We start from the raw sequence: 17,512 nt of genomic DNA on the forward strand, positions 1-17,512 counted from the left end.
GCCCACCGGGGAGCCGGAGCGAGCAAACAAGTTGCCCATCGCCGTCAGCCGCCGGAACCGGAAGTCCGGGAAGACCTTCTTCTGGAACACCACCATTCCCACTTCTCTTAGTCGCTCCGCTCACTCCCTTGTTAAACCCACCTGTCTGCCTGGCACTAGTCCCTCCCTCAGCCTGATTGAACCCACCCCCCGCCCTGGAACCCCTTAAGAGACGAATAAAAGATCTAATTAAAAAACCCCTAAGGTTGCGCTTCGTCCACCTCTCTGGATTGATAAATCCCTCATCAAGGTGGGCCCTCGAGAGGGCGGGGGCCATACTTGCGAGAGGGGGGACTCCCGCAGTAAGATGAGGACTGCCCTTGAGTACATGGTAGGATTGCATTTCCGACAGTTTGGTTAGGGATGTTTACAGGTCATTAGTTCCAGTGAGGGATAACGGCCCAAGTCTTGGGTAGGGTGGTGAGATGATCGAATCAAATAGTCAGCAGGTGATAATTAGTCCTGCGCCAAGGAGCCTCCTACCTCCTGTCTCTTGCCAGACCTCCAGCGCCATAGTGCTCTTCCGCCAAGAGCTGCCAGCCAAAGCTGCCAGCCTCCAGCGCTCCTCCGATGTTCTTACTAGAGTGGGAGGGGAAGCAGTGAAGCTGGAGGAGGCCGAGCCGATGTTCCTGCGGTCTCCTGTCAGCCTCTCTCTCCAGCTGACCGCCGGCCTGCCAATCTCCAACACCTCCAACACCACCAGCCTGCCGACCTCCTGCCAGCCTCTTCAGCCTCTCTCGGCGTTTCGCAGCTCCCCAGCTGACTCCACAACCGACATCGGCGCCCTGCGTCTCTCTCTGCGTTTCTCTTGGCATCACACGGTATCTCCAGCTGACTCACAAGCCGACATCGGGTCTCTCCAGCTGGCTCCACCTCTCCGCCTCTCCAGCGCCTCTCCGCCTCTCCAACACACCCGTTTATGACCGACAGACCACCCTGGAGACCGACTCAGGTCGTGATGGAAAGCCAGGGTGGTTGCCCACTGGCTCTGGCCCTCAAAGACAGCAGAGGGCCAGGCGACACCCCCACCTCCAAAACGAGCCCCGCGGTCCATGCGGAACTCAAAGGCAGCCCGCCATTGCCCCTGAAGCCGGATATCCTGTTAAAACCATTTATCTGCTACTGTTGTTTCATTTTGTTGCTTTTTTTCCAACCTTTATGCTATCCAATCATTTTCCCAGATTGTCCAAAGCACCTTTGTGTCCTGAGGTTCTGTGTGCTAGTCCCTTTTTAACATTCTGATACCTCAATACTCTTGAACAATAGCTATTGAATTACAGAGCTGGAAGTGGCATTTCTTCCCATTGAAAATCTATTAAGGAAGGAAAGGATGAAATTGCTAAACAATATACCTTGATAGCTTGCACCACTAGGAGCCTGTTGCCTGGAGGAACTCTATATTTTAAGAATTTGAAAGCAAGGGAATATTCATCAAGTATCTGAAATATTATATTAAAAGAATTCTGATTGAATATTTATTCTTACTCTTATAATGTTCTTATCTCCATGTTTGATGAAAACCTAGGTTGCAGGAACAGATATTTTAAAAAAATGCTTTGTTAGATAATCAACACCAGCCAATTTATTTTTCAGGACATTTGTAGATGGAGCACAATTTAAAATCATAACACAGCAGCCAGTATGCTATTTATTGAATATCTATTATTCTCTACACTTTGGAATATTGGGAGTGGTGGTGGTGGTGGTGGTTATAAAGGAAGAACTGTTTTTTTTTAAGTTGATGAAGGTAACACCAAGCCTACATCAGTACTATGATAAATAGTCGATAAATGAGAAGTTGTATCTTCCCATTAACTAGAATCTAAGTAACAGCATTTTAAATTGTCAGCTGTAAAATGTACCTTTGTCCCTGTACTATTCAGTGGCATTAAATTCAGATCGGAGAAAGAAGGTGGTAGCTTGCTTCTATTAGTGGAACTTTTTATTATTTAGTTGCAAGAATATTAAAAATAGTTTTAGTCACTTTATGCAAAGGGCCATACAGATCTAGTTAAAATGTACAAGAGTTGAGCAGATGTAAGATAGGACAGAATTTCTATAGTAATTGTTGTTTGGCAGAATTTTACTTTGTTGAAAAAGCACAATTCCTGAAACTTTTGTGTAACTTTTAGGTGAACTTTCTTGCATCTAGTCATTCTACGCTGTATACATGTAAATTTAAATTCTGTGCTCTATAAAAGAAAATTAAAATTATACATGTGAAATTATCATGTTTAGGTACCGTATTGATCATACATGATATTACAGTAGTGTATAGTAATGGGTATTGATTTTTTAAAATTTATCTTCTCAAAGTCTATGTATAGCTATGAAATATATAAAATATTGGCAACAACAGGTGCATATCTGAGTCCTAACAATATTACTCTGGAGTGCAAGCAGCCTTCATTAAAGGGAGGGAACACATTTTTCAAAAGGCTGTACTTTAACTTACTAAGATTTAATGAAAAATTGTCTTCCCCTTAAGGCAGGCATGTCCAAAGTCCCGCCTGAGGGCCAATTGCAGCCTGTTTTCAAATTTTGAGCGGCCTGCAGCCTCTTCTCCCTGCAGGCTCAGCCTATCACTCATCCCCGCCAGCCGGCGTTTTTTCCTTCACCGCACATTAATGTTAATGGTTCAAAGAATGTGAGGCTGAGTGGTCGGCCCCACACATTTTCACCTCACCAAATCTGACCCTCCTTGCAAAAAGTTTTGACACCCTTATCTTAAAGTAAAGGTTCCCCTCGCACATATGTGATAGTCGTTCCCACTCTAGTGGGCGGTGCTCATCTCCGGTTCAAAGCCGAAAAGCCAGCGCTTTCCGAAGACATTTCTGTGGTCATGTGGCTGGCATGACTAAACATTGAAGGCGCACAGAACACTGCTCCCTTCCCACCAAAAGTGGTTCCTATTTTACTACTTGCATTTTTACATGCTTTCAAACTGCTTAGGATTAGAACTGCCGATCTTTCTGATTGACAAACTCAGCATTTTAGCCACTTAGCCACCGCACCTTCCCCTTACAACTGAGCTATTAATTTTGTTTAAGCCACGGGACTCTACAGGCTTTGCTAAAGATCTTGTGTCTATATACAAATAGTCATTGACTTACAACCAATTGTTTACAACCATTTGAAGTTACAACACTGAAAAAAGTGACATGACTTCGTCCTCATGCGTATGACCATCGCACGCTCGTCCATCACTCACACAAGTGGGGATGTGTATGTGTGCCCTTGCCCACCAATTCCGCCCAGTTCTGAATGGCTCACAGCCCAGGAATTGGGGATCCGTTATAGAAGATCCTTTACGAATGAGATGATGAATTGAAACTAACTGCAGGGGATGTTTAGATTGCAGATATCCTCAAGTTACAACGGCACTGAAAATGTGACTTATGACCGTTCTTCACACTTATGACCACTGCAACATCCCCATGGTCATGCGATCATCCTCATGGTAGTTGTTGTTAGTTGTGGCTGACAAGGGACTTGCAAGAGTCTTCTCCAGCACCATAGTTCGAAGGCCTCAATTCTTTGGCGCTCAGCCTTTCTTATGGTCCAACCTTCACATCCATATATTGCAACTGGAAAAAAAAACATAGCTTTAACTATACACACTTTTGTTGATAGGGTGATGTCCCTGCTTTTTAGTATGCTGTCTGGATTTGCCATAGCTTTCCTCCCCAGGAGCGTCTTTTAATTTCTTGGCTGCGGTTCCCATCTGCGGTGATCTTGGAGCCCAGGAAAATAAAATCTGTCACCTCCATTTCTTCCCATCTATTTGCCAGGAATTGAGAGGCCAGATGGCATGATCTTAATTTTCTTAATGTTGAGTTTCAAGCTAACTTTTGCACTCTCCTTCTTCACCCCATCAAGAGGCTTTTTAGTTCCTCTTCACTTTCTGCCATTAGAGTGGTATCATCTGCATATCTGAGCTTGTTGATATTTCTCCCAGCAATCTTAATTCCAACTTTTGATTCATCTAGCCCTGCCTTTCTCATGATGTGCTCTGCATATAAGTTAAATAGGCATGGTGACAGTATGCAGCCTTGCCGACTCCTTTCCCAATTTTGAACCAAACAATGATTCCATGTCCAGTTCTCACTGTTGCTTCTTGACCCGCATATAGGTTTCTCAAGAGACAAATAAGATCTCGTACTCTCTTTAAGAACTTGCCACAATTTGTTGTGATCCACACAATCAAAGGTTTTAGCATAGTCAATGAAGCAGATGTTTTCCTGGAGCTCCTTAGCTTTCTCCATGATCCAGCGTATGTTGGCAATTTGATCTCTACTTCCTCTGCCTCTTCGAAATCCTGCCTGTACTTCTGGTAGTTCTCGATCCACATACTTCTGGAGCCTAGCTTGTAGGATTTTGAGTATAACTTTACTAGCATGTAAAATAAGTGTAATGGTGTGGTAGTTTGAACATTCTTTGGCATTGCCCTTCTTTGGAATTGGAATGTAAACTGACCTTTTCCAATCCTTGGTTTTGAGTTTTCCAAATTTGCTGACAAATTGAGTGTAGCACTTTTATTGTAACATCTTTTAAGATTTTGAATAGCTCATTTGGAATACTGTCACCTCCAACAGCTTTGTTGTTGTTCAGATTTTCTAAGGCCTATTTGACTTCACATTTTAGGATGTCTGATTCGAGGTCAGTGACCACCCCATCGTGGTTATCAGAGACATTAAGCTGGTTCTTGTACAGTTCTTCTGTGTAATTTTGCCACCTCTTCTTAATCTCTTCTGCCTCTATTTGGTCCCTGCCATTTTTGTCATTTATCATATCCACCTTTGCATGAAACGTTCCCTTCATATCTCCAATTTTCTTGAAGAGATCTCTGGTCCTCTCTATTCTATTGTTTTATTCTATTTCTTTGCACTGTTCATTTAAGAAGGCATTCTTATCTCTTCTAGATATTCTCTGGAATCTTCATGGTAACATGACCAAAATTCAAGAACTTGGCCACCAGCATGCATTTGTTATGGTTGCAGCATCCCAGTCATGTGACCAGCATTTGCAACTTTCCCAGTCAGCTTCTGACAAGCAAAATCAATGTGGAGAAAACTGATTCCCTAATAATCGCTTGATGCAGAAAAGGTCATAAAGTCAGGCAAGACTCACTTAACCCACCATAGTCAGGCAAGACTCACTTAACCCACCATCCAGTCAGAGCTGAAGAAGCTTCTTGGATGAGAAGTGAAACTTCTTCAAAGAAAAAAACAAAGTCCAGTGGCCTTTTGAAAAAACATCTCTGGGACAACCATGACTCGGATGACTGAGAATCTCCATAGACATGTCAATATTCCAGTAGTCACACTGCAAAAGCATCACACTGAAGTAAGATGGCCCTGAAATAACACAACCTTACTTAGTTGTGAATTGAAATTAAAATGGGAAATCCATTTGGGAGACTGGGGCAAGCCCTATCTTAAAGCCTAAATCTTCATTTGAAACTTGCTTTGATCGAGCTTTACATTCTGGTATGGCAAACATAAAAGTCCATTGGGGGCGTGATCGCATTGGTTGCTTCTACAGGACTCGGGTAATTACTTCGGCCGCCCGTGGAGTTAATGAACGTCGAGAACAGATATTATTAGGTCCGCGTCCTGCGACCCGCGTGTTCAGTCGGTCAAGGCGGATCAGAGCGAGCAATACGTACTTGAGCTTTCAGGAACAAGGGAGCAGGGCAAGACTGGCTTGTTGGGAGGGACGTGATGCAAGGAGCCCACTTCCCTCCCCCACCTCCTCCGAGTTTATTCACTCAGAACGGGGCTCGTTTCACGGGCGAAGTGCTTTCCTGACTAAAGAGGTCCGCATCACAATTCTGTCAATCACCCATTACCGTTCGTCGTACTGTAATTGGACTCTGCGCCCGGTACTGATCCGTAGCAACGCCCTTTTTTACACGGGGTTTCCGAGTCTGATTATCTAGAGTTTCAACCGTGCGGCGCACCTATCCTTGGCGGGCTATCTAGCCACGCCTCCGCGGCATCTTTCTCCTAATAATGAAGGTAGCGTCGTCTCGTTGGTCTTCGCCTGAATCTATTTCTTCTATTCCTGCCTTAATAGGCCTTTTGTTGGCAATTATTGGTTAGGGCAGGCATCAATCCTGCTCCTCGCTCACCTCCTTCCTTTAACACTATTGGACTATTTCTTTGCCATTCCTGAAGCTGTCCTTACCCCTTTTTCCTTCTGACCTATCGATCTCCGAGACGGGAACTTGGCCGACCGCTGATTGGATGTCGATGTACAATAAGGTTAGGCTGCGCGACGGGTATATTTACCCGGCGGCTGAGCACGCTGTTGCGTGAGGTGCTTCCCGTCTCTCTCGTGCGTGTCTGCCTCGTTCGGAGTAAAACCTCCTCTCGTCCAGCTCCGCCTCGCCCTCAGGTTGGTTTGGCAGGGTAGGCCGGGTCACGTCCTTCACGGGGCTGCAAACGGCTCCATCGTCACCATCACCATAGATGCGCAGGGCCCGAGCGGCGGCGGCAGCGGCGACAGCGGTCCTCCCCCCCCCCCCCCCCAGTTCCTCACTCCGGGTTCGGGCTCTCTCGGACTCCACGGCCTCTTTTCGGTTCCAGAGCGGGGCGGAGGAAGGAGATGCCGCAGACTGCTTCTGGGTGGGGGTGGGGGCATCGATCCTGTCTTAACGGCCCTGCAGGCGGCTTACGGCCAAAGGGTTTCGAAGTCTGCCCGTCGGCGTTGGACTTGGCGAGTGGCGGAATGAGGAGGGCGTGATGGGGTGGGAGGGCCGGCAGCGAGCGAGCTTCGTTTCTCTCTCTGCTTCTTTGTAATGCGGGAATACGTGCCTGCGGGAACGAATCGGCGGCGTTAGCAGGCCCCGCCGGCCAAGGGATGTGAAGGACGGGAGGGTCGGCCTAACGCACGCGCGTGCCCGGCAGGATCGTGCTTTTAGGCTTGAAGGGGGACGGCGACTCTCAAGCCCGCCCCGGAGACGGTAGTTACACCGGTGCCAAATCTTCTCTGCCTCTGCCTTGTGGTGCCCTGAGGGGGAGGGGGGGGGAGAAGGTGGCCCCGCGCCCTGAATAGCTCAGTGAAGGGAGGTGGTACCTGAGCGGTCTGTAAAACGCTTCGGGCCTGCCAAGGGGACGAAGAGGGGACGCTAAGGCTCTTCTCTTCCCGATTAAAAAAAAAGACGAAAATCCAGGACGCTTGGACATCTTCGGCGGGTTCAGCGGCGGGAGAATGGTAAAACGAAAGAGGCGTGAGAGAGAGGCCGGTTCTTTTTTTTTTAACCGTAGCACAAATAACTGCATGTAGAGGACAATGGTGTCCTTCAATTGCGAAGGGAAAAAAAAAGAAGCAGGCATTGGGTAAAGGGGGCAGCGCTACAAAGTGAATATATATATATATTTATATATATATATATATTCTCACGTAGATCATCTGCTGGTGGAATGAAATTGTCAATTAGGTGAGGTGACAGATATATACATATATATATGTAAATAAAACCACACACAATTTTGTTAAAGGGCTAAGAATCAAGTCCTTTCTTCCTCAGGCCTGTTTGTGTGCAGATAGGTATGCACAAGAATGCACAAAATCTGTGCATTTAAAATCATAGACATGGATTTTTCCAATAATTTTGAGCCCTTCACATTTCACCTGTCAGGGGGTTCTACTCTTAACCCCAGGAGTCTTAACTGAAATTGTTCACTTGGCAATAGAAATCTGGGGTGAACATTGTAACTTATATGTAAACTGTCAAGTGGGAGCTTTATAATCTTAATTCTGAGTAGTGCAGGGTGTAGCCATGTTTCCAGTCAGTGCTATTTTTGTCCTATCGACAGGAGTACCTTTAGGAAGTGTAGCTGGATCTTAAGTTTTATGTATACGACCCCTTTATAACTTACTATTTAAAAGTCAAGAAAGTTGTGATTTGAATATAGTAGTACACTGAATATAGTTCTATTAAACTCAATACCACAATTTATTTTGGACATGTCAGTAATGTTCCCTTAAGTTAAAGACCACAATGAAATATCCTAATGGGTATTTTGATCTTTGTGCTGGTGTTACATACTAGTGACACAAGTGATTTTTGGAGCCTGACATGGCGGTATTTATCTTATTCCAAACAGTTGTAGCTAAATAGAGTTTTATTTTGAGTGAGTATGAAAAATTGATTCCCTCCCCCACTTTCATGCTTTTTAATATTCCTCTTACAAGGATTTTTTGTCATGAGAACTTTTTTCACACAAAAAAGAGGCAGCAACAGGAAAAAAAATCTAGCTTAACTTCCTTTCCTGGGTTTGGCAAAATATTTATAGGGTAACATGGCTTGGTAACATGCATTCTGCATTCTACCGTAAAATAAAGGAATAATTTGTATGAAGAGAACAGAAGAAAAGTTTTCATGCATCTGCTTTTGGTGTAATTACTTTGTAAGTACCTCATCTAGCTTTCCATTGAGAACAAGTTTGAAAATGGTGCTCTAAATTATTCTTTTACTAACTTGCCACAAAAAGTGTTAAAAAAACTTCTATCTCCAACTGGTTGAGGAATTGCTGTAAATCAAGACTTTTTCCTTGATTTTTTAAAGATTGGACCATATGTAATAGCTTCTTTATGAATGTAGAAAGCTGACCAAATGATAACGGAATTTATATCCCTCTTGCTGGCAAAGAGTTTTACTGTGAATTTCTAAATGTTGGGAGTGTGTTGCTAAATCACATTCTTTTATTTGTGTTAGTATTGTATATATAACCAAAGGAAAGCCATGGACAGGACATTTCTATGGAGACCAGTGTGTAGTGGGAGAAGAGTTCATAGTGGAGGAACTGCCATTTTCTCAACCATGTTGAGTATTCTAGTGAGGATAAAAAGGAAAGTTTTTCCTTTTCTGACATGTCTGTTCCTTTGATAGAAAAGTAGAAGGAGCAGTGGAAATAGTAGGGTAGTTTCTCCTACTCTGGGATAAGATTTGCACATTTTACTATTTGCAATTTTACTATTGAAACAGTGGCTGCAGAGATGGAAATTTCTGCTTTTAACCTAAGAACTTCCATAGCAGGTTTGCCTCACAGGTGGTTTAATCCTATAGCTTTTGTTAACTCTTAAAATGTCAGAGTAAAAATTAGCTTAATGCATTTTAAAAGTACCCCCATCTGCAAAAAGGATCTTTCACAGTGATGGGGAATATATGATAACTCTTAGCACCTAGTGCTCAATGGGAAAGACTACTAGATGTTTGGTATCTGATGGGCAAAGTTCCCCAATCCATAGTTAAATATAGGGTGAATATTAAATAGTGGCATAAGAGGCTCAATACATAATATGTAATGGTTGAATAAAATCCAGAAAGCACTAGAGAAAAATGGATTGCCCTCCATGTATAGGTACTGTTCTGATTATTTGAAAAGGCTAAAATTAATTGATATTAGCTAAAATAAAAAGGTGGTTAACCTTGGTATCAGATGTTAACATTAGTTGAAGATAAAGAGCTACTTTTAATGATAAATATTAAAAAAATCATAATAATGAACACATTGTTTTTTGAGAATGCTAGTAACAGTTGTTGCTAGACCTTCTTGAATTAGCTCACCAGTGTTGCTGTCTAGTTCATAGAAATCAGCATGAATTCTATGTAGTGTGCCATAGGGTTGCTCTTCTCTCCTATTCAGAAACTACATGAAGCTGCTGGGTGAAATTCATCGCCATCATGCTGATGATATCCAATTATATCTTTCTCCTTCTGGGTAACAAATTGATGTTGTGTCCCAGTGCCTGGATGTTATAGGGAGCTGGATGTGGAACAACATGCTTCAGCTGAGTCCTGGAAAGAATGAATGGCTCCCAAGATTTCGCTCCGATTAAGGAACTTTACCATCTTTGTTATAGGATAGATTCCCAAAGCATCAATCTGGTGCAAATGTGATGGTGTAGGCCAGTGGTGAGCAACCTTTTTTTTCAACTGAGCCAAATCTCGCCAAAACCACGATTGAAATTTATTTTGAGAGCCACATTTTTAAAACCGAAAATACATAGGATGGTACACTGTTTTTAGTTTCAATAAACTCTGGCATTTGAAGCACGCAAGTCTTAAAGCTGTCAAGTTACAAGATCCTTGCATCCCTAACCCTTTAGGAAAAAAACCCCAAGGGGTCTTCAAACCTGACAGCTTTAAGACTTGTGGACTTCAACTCCCAGAATTCCTCCTCCAGTCATGTTGGCTCAGAAACTCTGGAATTGAAGCATGCAAGTCTTAAAGCTGTCAAGTTGCAAGACCCTTGCACCCCTAACCCTTTAGAAAAAAACCCCAGGGGTCTTCAAACCTGACAGCTTTAAGACTTGTGGACTTCAACTCCCAGAATTCCTCCTCCAGTCATGTTGGCTCAGGAACTCTGGCATTGAAGCATGCAAGTCTTAAAGCTGTCAAGTTGCAAGACCCTTGCACCCCTAATCCTTTAGAAAAAAACCCCAGGGGTCTTCAAACCTGACAGCTTTAAGACTTGTGGACTTCAACTCCCAGAATTCTGAGAATTGAAGTCCACCAGTCTTAAAACAGCCAACTTTGCAGACCTCTGTGTTAGCCCAAAGCCTGGCGCTGGGTGGGCCTTGCTCCCCCATTGGTGGAGCCCCAAGAAGCAAGGAGGGAGAAAAACAGACGGAGGCCAAAAATCTTATCAGGGAGCCGGCGGGCAGTAGCAAATTAGCTGATCACGCGGCATGCGCGGAAAGCGAGGTTTGACTGGGTGGGGCAGTGAAACTCCAGGGCTAATTCCACATGAGAACTGTTGCCTCTGAAGCTATATTTTCCTCCAATATTTTGAAACTTTAAGCACCCCTTTCCCTTTTTTCTTTTCAACCCACAATGATTAGGGAGGATCCTGAAGTCGGGCGGGGCTGAGAAGCGAGGAGGCAGAAAAAGAAACGGAGGCCAAGGAGCTTCCCCCCGCCCCCTCCCAGCAAAAATCTAACCGGGGAGCCGGGCGGGCAGTAGCAAATTAGCTGATCACGCTGCGTGGGCAGTAGCAAATTAACCGATCACGCGGCGTGATCGGCTAATTTGCTACTGCCCGCCCGGCTCCCCGGTTAGATTTTTGCTGGGAGGGGTCGGGGGGAAGCTCCTTAGCCTCCGTTTCTTTTTCTGCCTCCTCGCTTCTCGTCCCCGCCCGACTTCAGGATCCTCCCTAATCATTGTGGATCGAAAAGAAAAAAGGGAAAGGGGCGCTTGTTTTGAAGTGCCTGAGAGGAGGGAGGGGAGCGGGCGCCCGGCACACAGAAGAGCCGCATTAAAGTGTGTAAAGAGCCGCATGTGGCTCGCGAGCCGCGGCTTGCCGACCACTGGTGTAGGCAATTATGTGTTGGTTTGGCTTTTAAAGCCCTTTATGACATGGGGCACACTATTTGAAGGACCACCTCTCCCTGATTATCTCTGGCCGGTCGATCAAGTCTAGCAGAAAAGGTATGTTGTGAGTCTACAAAAAATGTTACACATGGTACCCAGGAGGTGGACCTTTTATCCCTTGTGGAACCTAATTCTCCTCAAAGTGAGACTGGCCCCATCGGAAGTCCCTCAAAGCATGATTGTATCGATAGGCTAAGGAGTCTCCAGGAAATGGCTGCATTGTCTATAACATCAAATCCTCTACTAATTTGTAACACTAATCAATGTGTTTAATTCTATTTTTTTTAATGTTTTTCGTTTTTATTATATGCTACTCATAGTCACAGTTTGTGTTATTGGCAGCTCTATCAGTACGATAAAATAAATGAGATTATTAATGATAGTTATGCAAATTTTAGTTTTTATTTCTATGTCCTGCACTCCTCCTTTTGAGTTCCCTACATGCAATTGAAAATTCTTATACTGAGAAGGACTTTAATCATTTCTATCAGTTTATATTGCCTTACTATCTGAATCCAAGTTTCAGCATTTTTGTCACCATAATTAAAATGGGGTGCCTTAAAGAGTGACAACAGATGTTCCCAGATGTGATATTGTACAGATGGATAGATGATGTAGTTGAAAGCAACTGAAGAAAATGCAGGGTCAGTTTCATTCTATATTTTTCTCCTCTGCTGCTGCCAAATGTGCATAGTATATAGCATCCATCACATTCCTCCTTGCTGAATGATCAAAATCTCTAAGCAGCTTATGAAAACTATTTCACAGTTTTAAAAATGTGACAACAGGAAAAAAAAACCAGATTGCATGCCAGACTGAAAAAAGTTCTATTAATCCCCTGGCTTGAAGAATAATAATATTTCCAATAAACATCTGTTGGGTATAATCCTTTTACCTGTAACATCTTATTGTAAATTATTCCCATGCATTTGGTGATAGAGTGAGTACCTGCAGATTATGTGTATGAAGCTGATTTCCCTGGAGTCTTCTGGAACATTTCACTCTAGATCAGGGGTGTCAAACTATTTCATTGGGGGCTGCGTCAGGGTTATTTTTGACCGGGGGTTGGGAGGGGGCTGAGTGGATGTGGTCAGGATGGGCATCCGCCTGATGTCACTTGTGTTGGTGGGGGCTGTGGTGGCCCAAGTGCTCTACCAGCAAAAATGAACTCCATAGCTCCATTTTTGGCTGTGATTGCCTCCTGCAACCCTCTGCCAGTGAAAACAGAACTCAAAAGGGCCTCACACGACTCTTGCGAGGTCCATTTTTGCTGGCAGAGGCACCACGGATAGGTCCTTCGCTATTTCCAGGGTGGCCTTGTGGGCCAGATCTAAGCATCCCACGGGCCTTGAGTTTGACACCTCTGCTCTAGAAGTGAAAGGCAGATCCATTCCTTCCAGTTCCTAAATAGTTGATACCTAAGTATAGTCTTTTATAGCTTTCCGGTTACATATATTGGAATTTCTGATTACAGTAGTCCTCGATTTACAACCATAATTGAGCCTAGAATTATGATTGTAAGTCATAATTGTAGGCCATTAATCAGGTCACCTAAAATTAGGTGACTGCCTAATTTTCTGATTTTTTTTTTATGCTGGTCGTTAAATGAGCAGCACAGTTGTTAAACAAATGTCTTATGCGTGTTTTTCATTGGAAATCAGAAGTAAACCAGAAACAAATGCTGAAGGATGCTGTAAACAGCTATGAATTAACAGTTGCCAAGTGCCCAAAATGACTGGTGGGGAGGGCACATGTGGCTTTGCCAAACTCTACCTTTTTGGTGGCCCATTGTAATTTTAAGCAAGGTCGGTCTATGCAGGATTTTCTTGCTGAAGGGAAATGCAGAATCAGATTTTTTTGCTCTGCCCATACATTACTGAGAAACTTTAGAGTTATGAAGGGGTAAGAAGATAGTGCTGAACTCTGAAGTCAAGATTTGTGAAAGCTTGTTGTTAGTCACGAAGTCATGTCTGACCCATCGTGACCCCATGGACAACGTTCCTCCAGGCCTTCCTGTCCTCTACCATCCCGTGGAGTCTAAGCTTACACCAACTGCTTTGGTGACTCTATCCAGCCACCTCATTCTCTGTTGTCCTGTTCTTTTGCCCTCAATCATTCTCAGCATTAGGCTCTTCTCCAGTGAGTCCTTCCTTCTCATTAGGAAAGTATTTGAGTTTCATCTTTAGGATCTGGCCTTCTAAAGAGCAGTCAGGGTTGATCTCTAGGACTGATTGGTTTGATCATCTTGCAGTCCAAGGGACTTGCAAGAGTCTTCAGCACCATAGTTTAAAGGCCTCAATTCTTTGGTGCTCAGCCTTCCTTGTGGTCCAACTTTCATAGCCACACATTGCAACTGGGAAAACCATAGCCTTGACTATACACACATTTGTTGGCAGGGTAATGTTTTTACTTTTTAGTATGCCGTCTAAATTTTCCATAGCTTTCCTCCCTAGGAGCAAGAGTCTTTTAATTTATTGGCTGTAGTCCCCATCTGCGGTGATCTTGGAGCCCAGGAAAATAAAATCTTCACTACCTCCATTTCTTCCCCATCTATTTGCCAGGAATTACGAGGGCCTGATGCCATGATCTTAGTTTTCTTAATGTTGCGTTTCAAACCAACTTTTGCACACTCTTCCTTCACCCACATCAAGAGGCTCTTTAGTTCTTCTTCACCTTCTGCCATTAGAGTGGTATCATCTGCATATCTGAGGTTGTTGATATTTCTCTTTGTGAAAGCTACCATATCCTATTTTCCCTCTCAGTAATGTTCTTGATTATTGAGGGGGAGAATGAGATAAGGTAGTTTTCACATAATGGAAATTGGACAATTTCATCTACTTGGTCCCTTCCACAAATAGAAACAGTAGTTTGGTTCTGACCTGATTAATTATGTATCCTAATTGGTTTGGAAAGTGAGATGAAATATATCGCTTTAAATATATGAGCCCAGCATAAAGAAAAGCACTTTCCCCCAAAATAGCTTCAGTTACCAAAATTAAATATGCATTACAGTGGCTTTTCAACATTTCTGTTAAGAAACATTCTATAATTCTAATTTGACCGAGTGGGAAGCAAGTGGGTGAATTCTCAGTAATATTGTTTGCTGCGCTATATCAAAGACATGCAGCTCCTGGCTTCCCAATATGCTTTTTCCAGAGACACTTCTTTGCCCCCCCCCCCTCCTCAAATCAGCATTTATAATTACCATGAAAATCATTTCTTCGGGAGCTTGGCAACCTGGTAGTGTCCGGGTTTGTTGCGTTATAGTTGATAAGTTGAAATTGATAAAGCTGGGCTAATGTATGATGCAAATAATCTTTTGTGGTACAGAACCAATATCCAGATCAGAAGTCTTCCTACTGAATGGCATCATAGTGCCCTTGTTTATAAATTGTTTATAAATCAATCAAACATTTTAAGGGTGATATTTATTGTTAAATTTATTTGCCACTTATCTCTTTGTGGGGCTACTCTAGGTGACTTACAACAATAAAGAAAAAGGGAAAGGAGTGTAAACAAAACAGAAATAAGATAATAGAACAATAAAATAAACAATGAAAAAGAAAGTGAGAATATATCACTATGATAGTGAAATGATGGATGGGTGGAGAGCAGACAGTAAGGGAGGGAAGTGGAGTTGCATCAATCCAGCAGCCACCTCTACTGTGGAAACCCTCCATTGGGTCCCCAGGCCAACTGGCAGAGCCAGGTCTTCAGGCTCCTATGGAAGGGTAGGAGGGGGTGGGTGGGCAGACCTTACCTTAGAGAGTAAGATGTTTCAAAGGGCTGGTGCTGTGGCAGAGAAGGCCTTCTGCATCCTGAAAGTCAGAATTCTTTGATGAATGGGGATCCGCAGTAGGTTCTCTCTGCCGACATGAGTAGGACAGGCTTGATTGGGACAAGATGATTCATCAGGTAGCCTAGGCCTATGCCATCAAGGATTTTAAAGGTTATAACCAACATCTTGAGTTGCATTCTGAAGGAGATTGGTAGCTGGTGAAATTCATGGAGCAAAGACGTAGTATGGGGCGCTCTGAGAGATCCCAAAGACCCCAAAGGTGATGGAGTTCTGTGACCCAACTTAAGTCTATCTTGTAAATTTAATGAAATAGGTTAGAATCTTATTTAATTGAATATAGCATTATGTTATAGAAATGTTTAATATGGTAATATAATTTAATTTGGTTTGTAAGCCTTTCAATTACAGGCAGTCCCTCAGTTAAGAATGTCCAACTTAAGGACAAGCCCTAAATATAAATAGACTGCCTGTTACTGGAAATGGCAGATGGCATGGTATTTCCCCAAGCCAATAGTTCTGAAGTTGCCCAATGCTTTTAGGAAGTATGAAGCCGTGTATTTTTAATATACTGTGTGTTTTCATCAGTTTGTGAAAGCATCGCATAGCTTCAACGTTTTGTCGCCTCAAGAAAGGACAATACTGTCTGTCATTTTTAGTAATACATAGTCTGTAAGTACAAATTCCAACTTCCGTAATTTGGGATAAAGACAGTGCTAGGAATGGAACTCATTCTTAACCTGGGAACTTCCTATATATGGATTCTATTCTGAGAGCACATGCTATCAGTGTGCTAGTTTATATACTGGATATCATATGAGCCATGGTGGCACAGTGGTTAGAATGCAGTATTGCAGGTTAACTCTGCCTACAGTCAGGAGTTTAATCCTACTGGCTCAAGGGTGATTCAGTCTTCCATCCTTCCGAGGTTGGTAAAATGAGGACCCAGATTGTGGGGGCAATATGCTGACATTTGTAAACTGTTCAGAGAATGCTGTAAAGCACTATCTACTGTGCTACTGTGATTTATGTAAAAAAGAAGCATTACTGATGGGGTCATCACTTACTAAGTTTTGAAGTTCTACCACCAGATTGAATTACAGTAGATGTGGTCCTAGTGACCACTCAAACTTAAAATGGTGCTGAACAAGTGCCAGTTATCACCCATCCTTAAACATCTGTTGATTGCAGCATACTTATAATTGCATAATTGGGATCAGAGCCCTCAGTGCCCAGCTGCTAGTTACAACATCTGAATATCCAGATTACCATTTGTGACTTTTGCTGGCTTCCTACAAGCAAAGTTAATGGGGAATCCAGCAGAAGGTTACCAATGGTGACACCCTCAGTTAATAGTATACAGTGATTTGCTTAACAGCAGCCATGAATGCTAGAATTTACATTGCTAATCTGTGCGGTCATATCATGTTGCACTTTATGATTACATCTCTTAGTGATGGAAATTCTGGTCCAAATTATTGTTTGTTAAGTGAGTTTCTTTTTAGGAGTTTCTTTTTAGGGAACTCTAGAATGCCATCATTCTCTCAAGATTTCATGAACGTTCTACTCATATTAACCTGACAATAATTCATTCTTGACATTACTGTAAAATTACAAGATGGGTTTTTTTTAAAAATCAGAAACCAATTGCTAAGCATGCTTCCAATTTCAGTTTACAATATCATATAACTTATTATTTATATCTGATCCCTAATGGTATCTGTTGAAACTCAACTGCCATTCATTTAAGTGACTTAGTAGGCATTTAAAAAAACTGTTTAGCTTCATTAAATATTAGTGTAACAAAGGCAAACTTGTATACATTAACTATAATTCATAAGTAAAAGAATTCACGAATCATTTAGTATTTATTGTGGTCAGTGTTGCCTTGTATGGGTCTTTGATAATAGATCTGGACTTCTTTGCTTACAGACAATAACAGACTACAATAGGACAGTTCAGATGTAGAAGCCAGATCAAGCACAAATCCAGATTTCAACTTGTCCTAGCCAAATCTCTCCTTGTAATATTGTTACAGAACCTAGTAACCTAGTATCAACATAGATTGACATATTTTATTTTTCTAAAATTATATTTTTGTATTGCTGCAGAAAAACATAGATATGTATTTCAACCAGGTTTCAAGAAGTATTTACATTAAACTGTATTTTATATTGTATATTATTTTACGTTGGTTTCTGAGCAAAAGAGTAAATGGGTAATAGTTTGAAATGCATTATCCAAAAACAAACGGGTATTATTTCAGTCCTTTAGATACTGAATGCTGTCATTGA

General features: G+C 42.6%; 1 protein-coding gene across 3 annotated transcripts in view; it reads left to right on the forward strand.

The window, feature by feature from the left end:
* The first annotated feature begins 6,298 nt into the window (after nucleotides 1–6,298).
* G3BP1 (G3BP stress granule assembly factor 1) overlaps nucleotides 6,299–17,512 on the forward strand; it is a 38,754-nt gene continuing 27,540 nt past the window's right edge. For all 3 annotated transcript variants that reach the window (XM_081971549.1, XM_081971551.1, XM_081971550.1), the window contains exon 1: nucleotides 6,299–6,438. The gene's annotated coding sequence lies outside the window, so the exon portion shown is untranslated. The remainder of the gene's footprint in view (nucleotides 6,439–17,512) is intronic.

Source organism: Natrix helvetica (assembly GCF_964273705.1).
Source record: "Natrix helvetica genome assembly, chromosome: 1".
NCBI lineage: Eukaryota > Metazoa > Chordata > Lepidosauria > Squamata > Natricidae > Natrix > Natrix helvetica.